This window comes from Malaclemys terrapin, chromosome 5 (assembly GCF_027887155.1).
Source record: "Malaclemys terrapin pileata isolate rMalTer1 chromosome 5, rMalTer1.hap1, whole genome shotgun sequence".
Lineage (NCBI taxonomy): Eukaryota > Metazoa > Chordata > Testudines > Emydidae > Malaclemys > Malaclemys terrapin.
Genome location: NC_071509.1, coordinates 59676036 through 59693340, shown reverse-complemented (window position 1 = coordinate 59693340; position 17305 = coordinate 59676036).

Genomic DNA, 17305 nt, shown 5'->3' with positions numbered 1-17305 from the left:
CCCACAGGTTGAGGTGGACGGGGAGAATGATAGGCCGGATACGGGCGCGGCGGATGCCTTGGGGCGCCCTAACCTCCAACCATCGGGCACTTCGTTGTGAGTCCTGTGCCCCGCCCACACCCCAAACTGCCGGAGCCTGCTCTGTGGGCCAATGGGCGGGCCACTGCGCAGCGGCAATGACGGTAATGTCTGCCCCAGAGTCGATAACACCCTCGAACGGCTGATCGTTGAGGCAGTAAATGCGTTTGGGTTGGGGTGCTCCAATGTCTTTAACAACTGCTGCCACTTGTGGGTGAATAGTGCGCTGGTCGGTGGACCCGAAGCCTCCGGTTCGGGGAACGTTTCTTCCCCCTGCCGGAAGGGAGTAGGGCACAAGTATGAGTTGCGCCCAGGCATCTCCCTGAAACAGCCGTTTCGGGAGATGACTCCACAGTTGAACATGGATAATTCCACCATAGTCCGAATCCACCACCCCAGGCACCACAAACAGGCCCTGCTTGCTGGCGGACGAGCGGGGTAGGACAAGGCCCACCATGCCCTCCGGCAGCGGGCCCTGAATCTGGGACGGCATGAGGAGGACCTCCCCGGGGAGAGTGATATCCATATTTTCCTGATTAACAAGGTCAATCCCCGCACTGCCCCTTGTGGCGGCGGGGGCGTCGTGCACGGAGAGGGGCGCGGCCTTGGGTCTCGGGCTGGTCGCAGGCCCGCCTACTAGTTTCCCGGGGGGTTGTCTCGGTTAGCAGCCAAGACCCGGCTGTCACCCCCGGCCAAGCGACACTGCGCAGCCCAATGGTAGCCCTTTTTGCATTTCGGACACAGCGTGCGGGGCCTCTGGTCTGTCCGGGGCTTGGGTTTGTTTTTACACATGCCCCCCGCAGGGGCCCGACACTCCCGCCAAAAATGTCCGGGCTTCTGGCAGTTAAAGCAGTTCCCCTGAGGCTTCTGCCCCTTGTGCAGGGCAGCTGCCAGCAGGGCCATCTGATGGGTCTGAGTGCCTACGTCAGCACACGCCTGCAGCAATTCTGCCAGGGTATACCCGGGGCGCCCGACCACTGCCTGCATGGCACGGCGGCAGTCTGCATTGGCATTTTCGTAAGCCAATTTTATCATTAGTTCAGTCTGGGCTTGCGGGTTATCAATCTGCCTCTGGACTGCCTCTTGGAGGCGGTCAATAAACTGGTGGAATGGTTCGGTGGCACCCTGCCGAGTAACCGCAAAGGACTTAGAGGACTCGCCTGCAGCGGGGACCCTGCGGAACGCGCGACGGACACACTGGCCAATGATGGGAAAAGCTACCCGGGGCGTGCCCGCCGCCTGCTCGGGGATGCTCGAAAACTGCCCTGTGCCATATAACTGCTCAGCAAGATAAGCCCCCCCACCTTGCGCTGCTGCTGCAAGCGCCTCTCGCTGGTACTCGCTATCCCACACAACGTATTGCGCGGGAGACAGCACCATGCGACACATGTCTTTCCAATCTTGGGGGAGCAAGAAGTAACCGTTTGACACACCTTCCAAGATCCCCAGGGTGAAAGTGGACCGCACCCCGGTCTCACGAACTGCCTTGCGGAGCTCGCGCAGAACTGAGTAGGGGAGAGCCTCCCAGTCCACTATCTGCCCCCCATTTCCATTATCCCGCCAAGAGACGGGAAACGCCTCGAACCCACACTTGGATTCCTCATCGGTCAAGAGACCGGCCTCACGCGCTTGCCGCACCGCCGCGGCGACAGCGCCCCCCTGCCCGACCGGTAGGCAGGGGGGCGCCGCCACGGGCGGCGGCTCAGGGAGGGTCAGCTGTGGGCAGGAGGGGGGTGGCCCATCACCTGGGGGCAAAAGGGGGACCGGCTTGGGGCTGTTGGGGCCGATCCCCTCCAGTGCCTCCTTACAACGCTGCCAGAGCAGCAGGCACTGAACTGGGGCACGGGGTTTACTATACAAGGTGATCCCAATCTGTATCCAATCAAAAAGCTGCAATGACCCGCAGTCTGGATACCAGGGGCACTGGCGATCTATTTCCCTTAGGAGGTCCTCAATATGAGCGACCGGGACAGCGACACATGATCGCTGTCGTATAATCTCTTGTAACTCTCTTGCGTGCTCCTTCTGGGCACTGGAAAGTTTCCCCCCCATACTCACGAATAAGGGGCGGCAAACAGCCGCGGGCGCGCTCGGCGTATCCAGCCGGTGAGTAGAGGGGTATCACGTCGGGGTCACCAGCTGTGGTGACGACGCAGGAAAGGAAACAGAACGCCAGGTCTGTGGTAGCTAGAGAGCTTTACAAGCCTCTTGCAAAAAGCCTCCCAGGAAAACTTTTCCTGGGGTTTTTATTTCTCTCCTTACTTTGTTTACAACTCTTCTTAGTGGTTACATTCTTGCGCATAGAAGAGCCAGGCAGTATACATGCACATAAGATAACGAACCCATCTCTTGAGCGCGTGAACACCAGCTGCGAGGGTACAATCAAATCAGCCAAATAAGTTTCCCAAACACAAACGCTGGATTGAAGGTCACTCCTGCCTCGTAGCCATGGGAGCAGTTTGCCGCGCCTGTGGACTGGCGATTCGGGAGCTATGCATCTCTACACAAGAGTACTTGTGGCACCTTAGAGACTAACAAATTTATTAGAGCATAAGCTTTCGTGGACTACAGCCCACTTCTTCGGACTTCTTCGAAAGAAGTGGGCTGTAGTCCACGAAAGCTTATGCTCTAATAAATTTGTTAGTCTCTAAGGTGCCACAAGTACTCCCGTTCTTTTTGCGGATACAGACTAACACGGCTGCTAGTCTGAAACATGGTATACAGAATAACCCTTCAAGTGTTTTGGCTGCAGAAATCCCACATCTGTGGCAGTTAGGTGCCTAACCCAGTCACTTTTATAAATCCTGATAGGCATCTATCTGCATCTTTAATCAGCTAAATACCAGAGATAGTCAGGATGATTTTTTTTTTACAAAAAACTTTTTTTGTATGAAAATGCTTCTGGTCCTTGGTGAAAGTTCTAATCACTCAGCTAGGGGATCTCCAGGGGTGGATTGGGCTCATTTATTTTGTGAAAAATTTTGAAAGGTTTTGATACCTTCTGATGAACAAAAACTAATTTCAAAACCTCCACATTTTTGATGTAACTGAATTATTGTTTTCTGGCCAGCCTCACTAAATACCTTTGGAAATCTGGCCCTGGGCATTTTTACTGCACATATGATCATCTGCTGTTACAACTTCAACAAGTAGCTCCACTACTCTTGTGTTAGTAATGTTGTTTGTTTTTGTTTTCTCCCTTGAGTACTGGGCTAAGTGCTCCCCCTCAATAGACCGACCTTATACTCACCATCTACAAAGGGCTAGAAAGTCCCATCACATTTCTGCTGCATGGGGCTCCAAAACTACTGCTCCTCACAAGACCTTGCTGTGGCAACTTTTTGTATAAAGAGCAACTAGTGTCCATGTGCTAGTTACAAAATTGAATTAAGAGTTTATGTGAAGCAATCTGAATATAATTTCTTAAGGGTTTTCAGTTGTATTTTCTTATTTTTTTGTGGTGTTGCTTTTGGGTTTGATGTGCTGGCAAAATAATAATTACACCATTCAAGTTCCTTTGAATTTGATAAAATGAACAGACTAGTTTAATAAATTACAAGACTACAGATGCAGGAAGCTTTTCATGTTAAAAGCTCACTCTTGACTAGGCTAGGGTTACCATTCGTCCGGATTTACCCGGACATGTCCTCCTTTTTGTGCTAAAAATAGCGTCCGGGGGGAATTTGTAAAGCACTCACAATGTCCGGGATTTCCCCCCTCCCCCGGAGCGGCTGGGAGGGCTGCAGGAAAGTCCCGGGCTGGACTCCGGAGCAGCTGGAGAGGAGCTCCGCCCTGCATTCTGAGCAAGTGTCTCAGCACAAAGTGCAGCCCTCCCCTTTTGCAACTGGGAGCGGTTACTGCCATGCAGCGTAGCAAAACGGGAGCGAGAGCACTTTGTGCTGATACAAGGGCCGCTCTCCCCTGCAACCCGGTCCGGGCCAGGGACCGGGTTTTGTTGTGCAGGGCCAGGGACCGGGTTTTGTTGTGCTGGGGAGCGCAGCCACGTGTCCGGCTCGCACAGAGCCCAACACCCTGTTCTGAGCAGCAGGGTAAGGGGGGCAGGAAGGTTCTGGAGGGGGCAGTCAAGAAACGGGGGGGGGGCTTTTTGGGGGGAGTGGAGAAAGTTTTGGGCAGTCAGGGTACAGGTAGGGGGTAGGGTCCTGGTGGGCAGTTGGGGGGGGGTCTTAGGAGGGGGCAGTTAGGGGACAAGGAACAGGGAGTCTTAGGTAGGGGGTGGGGTTCTGGAGGGAAGTTAGGAGCAGGGGTCCCAGGAGGGGGCAGTCAGGGGACAAGGAGCGGGGGGGTAGGGGGCTGGGAGTTCTGGGGGGGAGCTGTCAGGGGGCAGGAGTGGGGAGAGGGATCGGAGCAGTCAGGGGACAGGGAGCAGAGGGGTTTAGATGGGTTGGGAGTTCTGGGGGGGGCTGTCAGGGGGCAGGAGTGCGGAGAGGGATCGGAGCAGTCAGGGGACAGGGAGCAGAGGGGTTTAGATGGGTTGGGAGTTCTGGGGGGGAGCTGTCAGGGGGCAGGAGTGGGGAGAGGGATCGGAGCAGTCGGGACAGGGAGCAGAGGGGTTTAGATGGGTTGGGAGTTCTGGGGGGGGCTGTCAGGGGGTGGGGAGTGGTTGGATGGGGCGTGGGAGTCCCAGGGGTCTGTCTGGGGGTGGGGGTGTGGATAAAGGTTGGGGCAGTCAGGGGACAAGAGGCAGGGAGGCTTAGATAGTCCTGGGGGGCAGTTAGGGGCAGGGGTCCCAGGAGGGGGTAGTCAGGGGACAAGGAACGGGGGGAGGGTTGGGAGGTCAGGGGGGGCGGGAAGTGGGAGGGGCAGGGGCGGGGCTAGGGCGGGGCTTCTCCCGTCCTCTTTTTTGCTCGCTGAAATATGGTAACCCTAGACTAGGCCTATTCAGTTCCAAATAAAGATGGGACTGAACCAGAACCCAAGATTCAAACACTCCCAAAGTTGGGGGGAGGTTCAAAACCCTAACTTAAATCTGAATCAGAATTTCACAAGTAAGATCCATCTCTCAGACCAATGTAAGGATTACGATTTCTGATATTTCTGAATATCATTTTATGGCCATTATTTATCAACATATGCATGAATCCTCTTTAGTCAGTCAAAAATATTCTCTTGCCCTTACTTAAATTTATTCAATTTAATTTCTATTTTAACCTTGGACACACCCTAATCTTGGCATATAGATAATTTGCAGAAGAAAGTACATAGCTACCCAGCCTTACAATTAATCTACACATGTTATGAATTGTTTTGGTCTTTTTACTTACATTTTCTGTTTACATTGTCTGTGTACAGGAGCATATCAAACAAAATAACTAAGGACAATAGCGTAATAAAAACATTTATTTTGAGTGGGAGCTATTTCTAAAGTTTGAAGTGAAATGTTAATTAGTTTTACTGGTAATAACTAAAATCAGTTCTAAGTTTATATTATGGAGTCTGATTGATTCATTATTTTTAGTCTCAAGTGACCCACATGAGTGATTTTATAATAAAATTGAGTTAATATCACAAATTATGTCAATTATGGTTTTAAATTGAACACTAATTAAAAAATTAGAGTCTCTAGCACAAATTTATAATGAATCTTTTCTTCTACCAAATAATTATAATGGTGTCGGAGAAAAACAGAGTTCTCTCTCTGCTTCCACAGTGGCTAGTAATTGCACTGTTGCAGTTAAGGGTCTGTCAGCTTTCCCATTCAGAACCCTCTTGTTCAGGTCCCATAAATACGAAAGAAAGTCATTGTAACTATTTTCTTTTACCTGAGAGTGGGCATGTGTTGTCTCATTTTTGAAGGATTGTATGTGTTAAGGCCCAAATTCATCAGACCATATCAACTCAGCAAAGCACTTAAGCTTGTGCATAATTTGAAGCATGTGCTTAAGTTCCATTGACCTTAAAATTGAGCATGTGCTTAAGTGATTTGATGAACTGGAGCCTAACATTTTCAGTGACTGTCTTGCTATCTGAGGGGCTTCACATAAGCAGTCTGAGCAGTTAATAATAGGGTGACCAGATGCCCTGATTTTATAGGGACAGTCCTGGTATTTCAGGGCTTTGTTTTATATATGCGCCTTTTATCCCCCACCTCCTGTCCCAATTTTCCACACTTGCTATCTAGTCACCCTAGTTAAAAAAGATTTCAAGTTGATGTCCAAACTTTAACAAAATTCTCCGCTTATGTTGTGGCATGAAGGAAGTGCAGTATATGTGGAGTGGGAGAAGAACATGGCACAGTGATCTTGGAAACTTTGCCATTGACTTCTAAGGCTCCAAGATTTCACCCCATGGTTGTGAGAGAGAAAAAAGAGATTGTAGAGGAGAATTTTAACCTTAGAAACCACATTGTTAACTTCCAAAAGTGACAGTTACCTCAGAATATATAGATAATGATGTCTCAAATATAATTAATAGTCTTTCATTAGTTTTTTTAATTAAAAAGATTAAATTGTAAAAATAAAAAGTTAATTGCCTGTTCTCTGGGATATGTGATCTTTGTCTAGATTATTCAGTGATCTTTTAACTCTTTATAAGATACCCATATGTAGAAATTTGAAAGCTGCCTTACCATATCAGATATAACAATAAAACAAAGTGGATCTGATTCTTCTCACATTTGCATAAACTCTCTTGAGTTGATTTGAAGTCCATTTCCGATTTACTCCAACATAAGTGAGGGAAGAAGCAGATTCAATGAATGCAAAGTGGGCAAACACATTATCCTATTTGGAAAATGAGTTATAGAAATGGTTGAACCTTATGAATAAAATAGGACGCAAACCTTCAACACGAACTAAAACCACAACCTAAATATCTTATCATTTTTATTTGTACACTCGCTGATACTAGCCAGAATGAGAATTTTCTTCCTGAGAGGCTTGTATTTATCAGCTTTACAGATCCCAAAATGTACACATGTTATAACTTTAGGATAGTTAGGCTAAGCCCCAGGTAAGCATCTGAATTTTGGAGAAGATATCTGATGTGAAACTGAACAGTTTGGGTACTTACCCAACTTTTTTCAGTTTTACAAAGGAAGTTGATTTGGGAAAAGGGCTGATATTTGGCATTCTATGTTCTTTTTCTAAACCAGCTTGTCCATCAATACTGTAACTGCCATTTTTTCTTTATTATTTCAAACCCTAAATGAGAAAATGAATATAGAAAGAAATACCAAATGCAACATCAAAATAAGATCGACATTCTAACCTCATGTGCCAAATAATTAAGGCTCGAATTCCCAACTGAACATTATATGCTTAGATACTGCAGCACATGTGGTACTGTATATGAAATAACTACCATAGAGCAGGATAAGGATTAATGAAGTATCAGCATTAACATCACATTTCTGGCTCTATTTGTTTTATGTTGAAGGTGAACCTTAATGTAATTTTAATTTACATCCGGACATTTAAGACCAATGACATTTTGATCTTCTCATACAGAACTGCTAATATATTCTCAGAAATAAGTATCTGATGCTATTCAGGGCACTTTTAGAATAGTGCCATAAAAGAAATATTGAGCAAATTCTTATATCATAAATGTAAGATGGTGTGTACATTTAAAAAACAAAAACAAAAAGCAAGGCTTTTTAATAAGGAAGCAACAAACTGTAGCTCACTTTAGGAGCTTCAGTTATTTTTGAGCATAAAAATGGAAATACTGATACCATGACAACACAGCTGAATTTTCTGCTTTGCAGACACCAGATTTATTTTTAAATGTTGTGAATCAAATCTGTGCTGAGAGGCCAACTTCAAAACACAAAGGGAAAATTGGCAATGGGAGATTTTCACTGGTTTGGCTGAAGTAAAGCTCTCCACAGCATTTCATCCTAGTGGAGCGCCTAACTGTGAAAATCGTTCAAATTGTAATTCTCCTTGGCTTGCCAAAAGGGGATTATGAATTAAAGTCAGTGTTGCAGGAAATGTCACCTGCCCTTCTGAAAGACTAACAATAAATCAAAAAGCTCTTTGTTCATCTAAAAGAAAAAAATGTCCATGCCATAGTTTTCGCTCTTTATTTAACATGGTAAGTAAATAATGTACCAGGCATTTAATTGCAAATATCTATCTATCTATCTATCTATCTATCTTGGCTTGATTTGCCTAAAAAGGGAATATAATGAATCTCCTTTCAGTGTATGCTCATAAAGAAAGAAGCACAGAAACAGGCTAGGGGAACCCAATGACATCTGATGAGGTGGTAGCATAGATTATTCTGACAAAGAGTTTAGAAAGAGTGCCTAAGAGCTGAAGCTTTGTTTATTTCTTCAATCACTGTGCCCCAAACACAAGAATGATAAGAAAACAAAAGCAGTTTCTGGAGAATAAAACTGTCAGAGATCCCAAATTAATATATTGTACTTTAAACTAAAGCAGGAAAGATTATGAAACAAGCAGAACAGGGATTTTCTATGCCTCCTCATTTGCTCTTCTCTTATTTTAATCATCTCTCCAGAGACATTGGCAATAAATACTGCCCATGATGAGAACATTTTATCACACCACTGAAAGAAAGCTATATACCCCTGGGATGCTTCTCGTATTGTGGGTATTTATGAATATGGTAATAATGTCACTTTTTCTAGCAGAACTACAATTAATTATGTAAGGTTGTTTGTTATTCTAAAAAGACAGAGGAGTGTAAGTTTTACATGCTGGTATATTTACAAAAGCTATTTTCATCCACTAAAAGTTACATTCAGGGAATATCAAGATGACACACACACAATGAAAGAAATAAAATTCATATGTCAGTATATTCAAAACATGCTATGCAATTTGTTCTCTAAAACATATGTACAAGATGTGCTTTAAGGCCCTAATTCAAGAAAGCATCCTCATTCAGTAAAGACACTGAAGCATAGAATCATAGGACTGGAAGGGACCTCAAGAGGTCATCTAGTCCAGTCCCCTGCACTCATGGCAGGACTGAGTATTATCTAGACCATCCCTGACAGATGTTTGTCTAACCTGCTCTTAAAAATCTCCAGTGATGGAGATTCCACAACCGTAGACAATTCATTCCAGTACTTAACCACCCTGACAGTTAGGAAGTTTTTCCTAATGTCCAACGAAAACCTCCCTTGCTGCAATTTAAGCCCATTGCTTCTTGTCCTATCTTCAGAGGTGCAGAAGAACAATTTTTCTCCCTCCTCCTTGTAAGAATCTTTTATATATTTGAAAACTGTTATCATGTCCCCTCCGTCTTCTCTTTTCCAGACTAAACAAACCCAATTTTTTTCAATCTTCCCTCATAGGTCATGTTTTCTAGAATTTTAATAATTTTTGTTGCTCTTCTCTGGACTCACTCCAATTTGTCCACATCTTTCCTGAAACACGGCACCCAGAACTGGACACAATACTCCAGTTGAGGCCTAATCAGTGTGGCATAGAGCAGAAGAATTACTTCTCGTGTCTTGCTTACAACACTCCTGCTAATACATCTCAGAATGATGTTTGCTTTTTTTGCAACAGCTACACTGTTGACTCCTATTTAGCTTATGATCCACTTTGATCCCAGGATCCCTTTCCGCAGCACTCCTTCCTAGGCAGTCATTTCCCATTTTGTATGTGTGAAACTGATTGTTTCTTCCTAAGTGGAACACCTTGCATTTGTCCTTATTGAATTCCATCCTATTTACTTCAGACCATTTCTCCAGTTTGTCCATATCATTTTTAATTATAATCCTAGCCTCCAAAGCACTTGCAACCCCCTCACCCCCTGGCTTGGTATCATCCACAAACTTTATAATTGTACTCTCTATGTCATTATGTAAAGCATTGATGAAGATATTTAACAGAATCAGACCCAGAACTGATCCCTGTTGGACCCCACTCATTATGCCCTTACAGCATGACTGTGAACCACTGATAACTACTCTCTGGAAATGGTTTTCCAACCAGTTATGCACCCATCTTATAGTAGCTCCATCTGGGTTGCATTTCCCTAGGTTGTTTATGAGAAGGTCATGTGAGACAGTATCAAAAGCTGTACTAAAGTCAAGATATACCACATTTACCACTTTCCGCGTCTCCACAAGGTTTGTTACCCTATCAAAGAAAGCTATCGGGTTGGTTTGACATGATTTGTTCTTGACAAATCCATGCTGACTGTTACTTATCACCTTATTATCTTCCAGATGTTTGTATTATCTTCTAGAAGCATGTGCTTCAATTCCACTGAATGCAATGGGATTTAAGGTTGTGTATAAGTACTTTCTTGAATCAGCAATCAAATGTCAGTGTATGTCTACTGTGCAAACAGAGCTGTGACTGCAGCACATGTAGACATGCCCAAACTAGCTGTGATCTAGCTAGTTCGAGTAAAAAGAGCAATGAAGCATGGCAGCACAGATGGCAGCATAGACTATAAAACCCAATCTGGGACCTTGAGTATGTAATTGAGCAGCTAGCCTGTGCTGCCACTTGGGCTATCAGGGTTTCACTGCTATTGTTTTTCAAGCTAGCTAGATCAAAACTAGCTCAGGTATGTCTACATGCACTGAAGTCACATTGCATTGTAGACCTATCCTTAGGTATTACAAGACAGTTGGTGCATTTTGATTTAATTGTCCATTTCTTTCATAGATTTATCGCACACACCTTAACAGAATTTTAATACATTTTTGTTGGAAATGTTCCTTTATCTTCTTCTGATGTTTAGAAAACGAGTAAGTAAGTACATACCTGCACTTAGGCTTGATTTATAGCCCATTGAAGTCAATGGGTGTCTACAATGGGCTTTGGATCAAACCTTCAGTGCTCAGTCTGACAAAGAGCCGAGTAACTCTTAGAAGTGCTGAGTTCCTTCAACTTTATGGGCAATGAGATTTGAGGATGTCTCACACCTACACGAGTTGTTCAGCACAATGCAGGATTGAGCTCTTAATTATTATCACAATCATTGTCTGAAATAATGAAAGCAAATCTTAAATTTAGTTTTAGTATAAAATCATACATGGCATTGGTAATGCTTACTGTTTATACCCATGGGATATCCCCTTAAACTATGATCAGTTTAACATAGTGATCTAGTTGTTAGTGAAGGGGAAATCTCAAAAGGATCAGAGCTTTGAGTCACAGCTATGCTATTCAAATAGTTTTAGTGTCATAGCTGGAGGCGTATGGGTGTACTGCTATTGTTTCATTGCCAGCAGAAATTACTTTCCATTTTCTAGTCCATGCTGAATCTTATTCTGCTTTTAGTATAAAGGAAGCTACTTTGGAGCTAGACTAGAGATGGGTAAAACTCAAAAGTGGTTATTTTTGGTTATGTTCAGATATTTCTCTGTACCATCCTGGTTTCTTGACTGTGCACAAATGGCTGGTAATGTCATAGGAAGTGCCTTTTTCAGCTTCTTAGCAATCTCTATCCCAGTTCATCCAGAAATACCAAGTGTGTGTGCGGGGGGGGGGGTCAGGGAGGAATAACTTCATCTGAACTTTAAAATGTGCCTTTAAAGTTTAATTTAGTAACTGATGAAGACTCAGGTTGTGGTTCTTATTTTTTCCTGAAGTTGTTCACCTACTCTTCAGTAGAATCCAAATATTAAGGTATGGGAGGAAGAGTACTAGAACTTCCAGAATAATGTTTTTTGCCTATTAGGAAGGAAGAGAGTTCTATAGCATGAAAACTGTATTTAAATACTGCACAAACTTCAGCCAAAAACAGAAAAAAAAATTACAGATGATATGTAACCATTAAGAAAGCTAAGCTCAGCTGGATGTGAAAAATGTCAAACTTAAAAAAACCCACTTCTGTTTGTGCAGCTTTCAAAAGGTTAGAAACACTTCAGATTTTTGTATAGAAAATAAATAAATAAAAAATGTAGTACCAACGCATACAAAAGGCTTGTGTATCAGTATGAAAAGGTGAAGGCTTTTCAAATTGGGCCTTTTCTGAGGCAATACATTTCTTTTATTGCCTATTTTCTTTCTCAGTAAATGCTATTACTTTGAGACTTGACTGGTATTTTGCAAGCAATAAAAGAAGGCAAACAGTGTTCCTTCCTGCAAATTGTTCCAGTCTTGTCATCTGTATTCTTATTTAAAAGAAAGGTGTAAGTACCTACATTCAGCTTCCATTTACTTTGATAATTGTTACATTTACAGGCAAATAAAGTCACAGAGATTTCCATTAAGACATGAGAGTATTACAGTAGGCTTGTCTCAGATATTTTTCCTTTACCTTCATATTTACAAAGGCAGCTTTCTGGAAGTTAGGAGAAGGGATGGGAAAACCAATCTGGAGTCATTTCAGGAAAAATTTTCAAAAGCACCTAACTCTGATTTAGGAGCCTAAGTCTCAAATGAAACCAATGAAACTTAGGCTCCTTCCTGTTTTAGACAAACATTAGTCCATTGCTCGGCCTCAAACCAATTGAGTTATTCATAGTTGTCTCCACAGATGATCCCAAAATGCTTTATAATATATTATGAAAAGGCACGAGCCATAGTTCAATTTGTAATGAGACTTCATTTAAAAACACTTTATTTACTTAAAAACACTGTACCTTTGACTTGGAAAGTTGGATCGGCCAGATTTAAAGAACCAGATTTACTTTGGTTTTAAAAAGGAAAATATTTAAGTGCTATGATATTTATAACAACTTATTTGCTAGATTTGATTGCTTGGATTTTGCAGACAATGTGATAGGTAAGTATTTGAACTGGTCAAAAATGTTCTCACGGAAGTTTTCCATTGAGAAATGCTGATTTGATGGAATCTAAATGGTCTGAAGGAATATGTTGATGTCATTGAAACTTCCCTGGTTTCCTGCCAACCCAGCTTGCTGTCATGTAGGCTGACTAAATCACAGGTTGCCCAAATACCCACTGCCCACCTGGGCTCCCAGGATTGTTATCCCAAGAATAGATTCAGGGATCCCAGAGTAGCCTTCCTATTGTTTACTTCCAGGTTCCCAAGATGTTGGCATATTAATCTCTTCCTGCAAGGTGAAAGGAAGAGGCCTGCCCTACTAGAATTGCCAGGCTTTCTGTATGCTCTTCAGGAAATTCCCCTACAACAGACAAGATCTGTTCACCCTTGGGAGGACATGGATCATAGAGTATCAGGGTTGAAAGGGATCTCAGGAGGTCAATCTAGTCCAAGTCCCTGCTCAAAGCAGGACTAATCCCCAGACAGATTTTTGCCCCAGATCCCTAAATGGCCCCCTCAAGGATTGAACTCACAACCGTGGGTTTAGCAGGCCAATGCTCAAACCACTGAGCTATCCCTTCCCCCCAGACCTTCATTCAAAGGATTGACACCTAGACAGTACATTCCCAAAATAAAGTGTTTTCTTTATTTAGTGTAACTCATATTTCCTAATACAATTAATCCAAACCTAAATTAAGACATAAACATAAATCCCTTAGTACAGGTATACGAACTAAAGTACCCTAGACCATAATGTCAAACTGTTGGAATGGCTTAAGTGATTATGTCCTGCACATGGTAATCAGTCATATGCAGGACACTGACAGCAATCTTAATAAACTCTAAACTTTATATATAGTAACATAAACATATACATCACAGACACTCATCAAATGTTATTTCTATTCTATCTCTTATGTGGTGGCTGGCATGCTTACTATCCTTAGGCTTCTCTCCCTCTGTTCTGTCAGGGTCCTTCTGCTTTGTCCTAGCAACACCATTGCCATTGCTGCTGCTGTCACCCAGTGGTTGCTGTCATGGTTGCTACTTGCAATGGTTGCTTGGTCCATCACAAAAACCGAACCCAGAGTTCTGGGCTTGATCTTCTCTCCTTCTGCTTCCTTCTTCTGATGTCTCCTTCTTCTTCTTCTTCTCCTCCTAACTTGACTGATTTTTGCCAGCTTGTTTTCTGTCTTTTATACAATTTTTGGTCTATTCTGATTGGCTTATTTTTCAATCCTAGCATTAGCATACCTATCCTCCAATCACATTCAGATCCTCTCTGATAGGTCCATACTTATAACCAATCATAACTGCTGAATCTACCTGTCACACAAAGCTGAATTAACTGTAAACATAAATCTATAAAAGCATGTTTTACATTGGATAATACAATTGACCATTGTGGAACCTTTAAAGGTAACTCCATCTCTGTATCCTTGGTAAAAACCCAATTTTAAAATAACTGACAAACAGAAAAATCATTGGGGTCTAAAGCTGAGTTATAGTATTAATAACAAAAGATGGATGTGGATATAGAAAATACCAAGAAGTAGCCTTTTGATATCAGGCTTTATTTGATTCAGGAACAACAAACAACAACAACAACAACAACAAAATACAGTGTAGTGGATCCCAACTAAAATGTATACGCTTAAAATGTTTAGCAAATATGATTCCAGAAGGTTGGAGAAGTCAGAACAGATCTTCTACATGTAATTAAACTGTTCAATACTAATCCAGCCCACGAAGAATGTAATTAGTCAGATTAATCCAATTTTAAATAATGATCTACCAAGTGACCAGAGGTGTTTATACTTGGAGGTTTAGTGGAGCAGTGGCAAGTTGCAAGAGGCATTTCTATTGAAATTCAACTTCTTTGTCAATAGAGCCATTGTTAAACGTTAGAAAACTGTTATATAGTTTAATACTACATAATGATACAAAAGGTTGTACAATCTTATTTCTTCTTAGAAATTTATTGTTGCCCTGTGGCCTGAGCAGTTATTCAATATGCAGGGCCTTGCCAGGTTGTTTCCATTAGGAGGAGAAATTGATTATTCAAGTACTTCTTGAGTACAATCCTGTTTATTTACAAAGAATATATACAGTCCTGATTCCCTGAACATAGTAGGAACAAATAGCAGACAATTTCATTGTGCTCAATTTCCAGCTAGTACTCTGTTGACACACACTAACAGTTCCTTAGTGCACTTTGCTCTAAAAGCACACTTAGGAACTGCTAGTACATGTCAACAGGGCCCACACGGATAGTTGGTGCAAGGTAAACTAGTGGGAGGTAGATTCATACCCAGTTTGCTGTGGAATAACTGTTTATGTAGACAAGCCCCCAAGCTACTAGGGGACTGTGCTGAATTAGCACATCTCCTGGCTGCTTTGTCGTCTCTGGTCGAGTGGAGATTTCAGTTACTTTGCATCTCCACAACTTCCTTCCTGGCAGACTTTCCTCCATGAGGGCTTTATGAAACCAAGTTCCCATCTTGCCTTTAGTATAATTTTAAACACTTTCCACTGGCACAAAATCATTCATTTCTATAGAAACTTTCATTTTACAGGGCTAATTGTAGTAACAAACAAATGACTGTTAGCATATCCTGTTATTCTTCTGTCTCCTGTAGAAAGAAATCTATGATGAAACTCTATTTTTAGTGCAATTGCAAATGGTCTATATTTGCTGCCCCCCACCCCCCTCATTTTCATAGAAAAGGAGGGCTTGAAAGGTTGTATTCCTACAGTGCTTGATTTTTACATTTGCATTTCACCTCTTAAGGGCTGATTGTTAAGCAGAAATATCTTCAGTCAGACTTCCAGATGTAATTAGTCTATGCAGTATTTGACAATACCTGCTCTTGGTATCTAGTATGATGCAGTATTTTATTTTTTCCTCTGGACTGATTTATATAAATGAGGGAGCAGCAGACTTGATCTTTGCATGGTGTGTTGATGGAAAAATGAAACATTGTATCATGTTCTTGTAAGAAAAATACCTCTAAGTGTGCAGTTGGTGTATTTTTTTTTTCAACAGTGAACCTGAGAGAGACAAAACACAGTTTTGGAGGGAGTCAATTATTCCTTAAAGCTTAAAGAGAAGCTATAATAGAATCAGCGAGAGGTTACTGGCTGGTTGGTGAGTAGAATGTTTTCACAGATGGTAGGGCAGCTTTTTAACATGCTTGGTTTCAAAATTCTGTCTAGGGCCTGGGAGAGCATCTGGATGTTGGAGTCCTTTCTAATAGGGTGATATAATTGATAGCAGTCAAAGACTGGCAATCCTAGGAGACAACAAATAGGAAAGATCTAAGAGAAAGAGCTTAAACCCTGACAGGTTCCAAGAAGAGAAAGGGAATCATCTAAAGTAAGAAGCCTCAGCTGTGACTCTGAGTGACAAACAAAGGATCTGAAGGAGGCCTACATGGAAAATGTCCAGTGTCCCTATTTATATACTAATGAATAAAGCTATCTTTAAAAAATGTCACCTTGCCTGGAGGTGACGTCTGAAGTAAGAATTCTGTGGCAAAAAAATGAAAAGCTTTTAGACTTCTTGTAATTACCATATGTCTTCCCTGCCCCATCTAAATACCAATGACAATCAGGCCATTTTTATTTAGGTGCCTAAATATTATTCATGTAAGTTTGAAAAAGCTGGCCCAGGTTAAAATGGGCAGTAAAAACCTCTTCTACCAGTTTAGATTCTTTGGATTTAAAGTAGGTGAAATGACTTTAAATTGGATGATTTAGTTGGGGATTGGTCCTGCTTTGAGCAGGGGGTTGGACTAGATGACCTCCTGAGATCCCTTCCAACCCTGATATTCTATGATTCTATGACTCTCTAGTCCCAACATTCTCTGAGTCAAAAGGAATTCATGAGATGGCATTTATCAGGAAGTGACGATAGCTGTCCACGTCTCCCAGAATTATTCAGCCAGGGTTCTGGAGTCTCTAGTGTCTCTGCTCTCTATCTCTTCTATGACCATTCTCTATTACAGAGTCACACAGAGGTTCTTGCTGGACATATGGAGGAAATAAATCAACTGACAAACAAATATATGCCTGTCTCAGGGCAGTTATATAGATCTAATGTGGTAGGAAGGAAACCTCTTCCTCTTAGAAACCCACTCTTTTCTAGGCTTTATCACTCTGGAACGCAGAGACAGATGGCACAAGACATTTTCCTTCCATGTACAGATCAATGAAAGTGGTTTGGGAGCAATCCAATCAAACTCTTTGAGCTCATTCAAGTTTAATTTTTTTGTTCTCTCCTCTTTCTTCACTCAACTTCACCGAGGCTCAAATATAACAAGCCAGTTTTCTCCCATCTCTAGACCCTTTAAAGTTAAATTCTGTTCTGGTGCTTATCACCCCAAGAATATTTGCGTATATGCAGTTGTTTGATCAGCCTATTTTCTAAATATTTTTAAATTTTTCTTAGAAACCACTTGTTTTTAGATAACTGTCTGCTCTGCCAAGATTACTTTGCAGAGTTATGAGATAATTTCAGAGGCAATTTCATACTTTTACA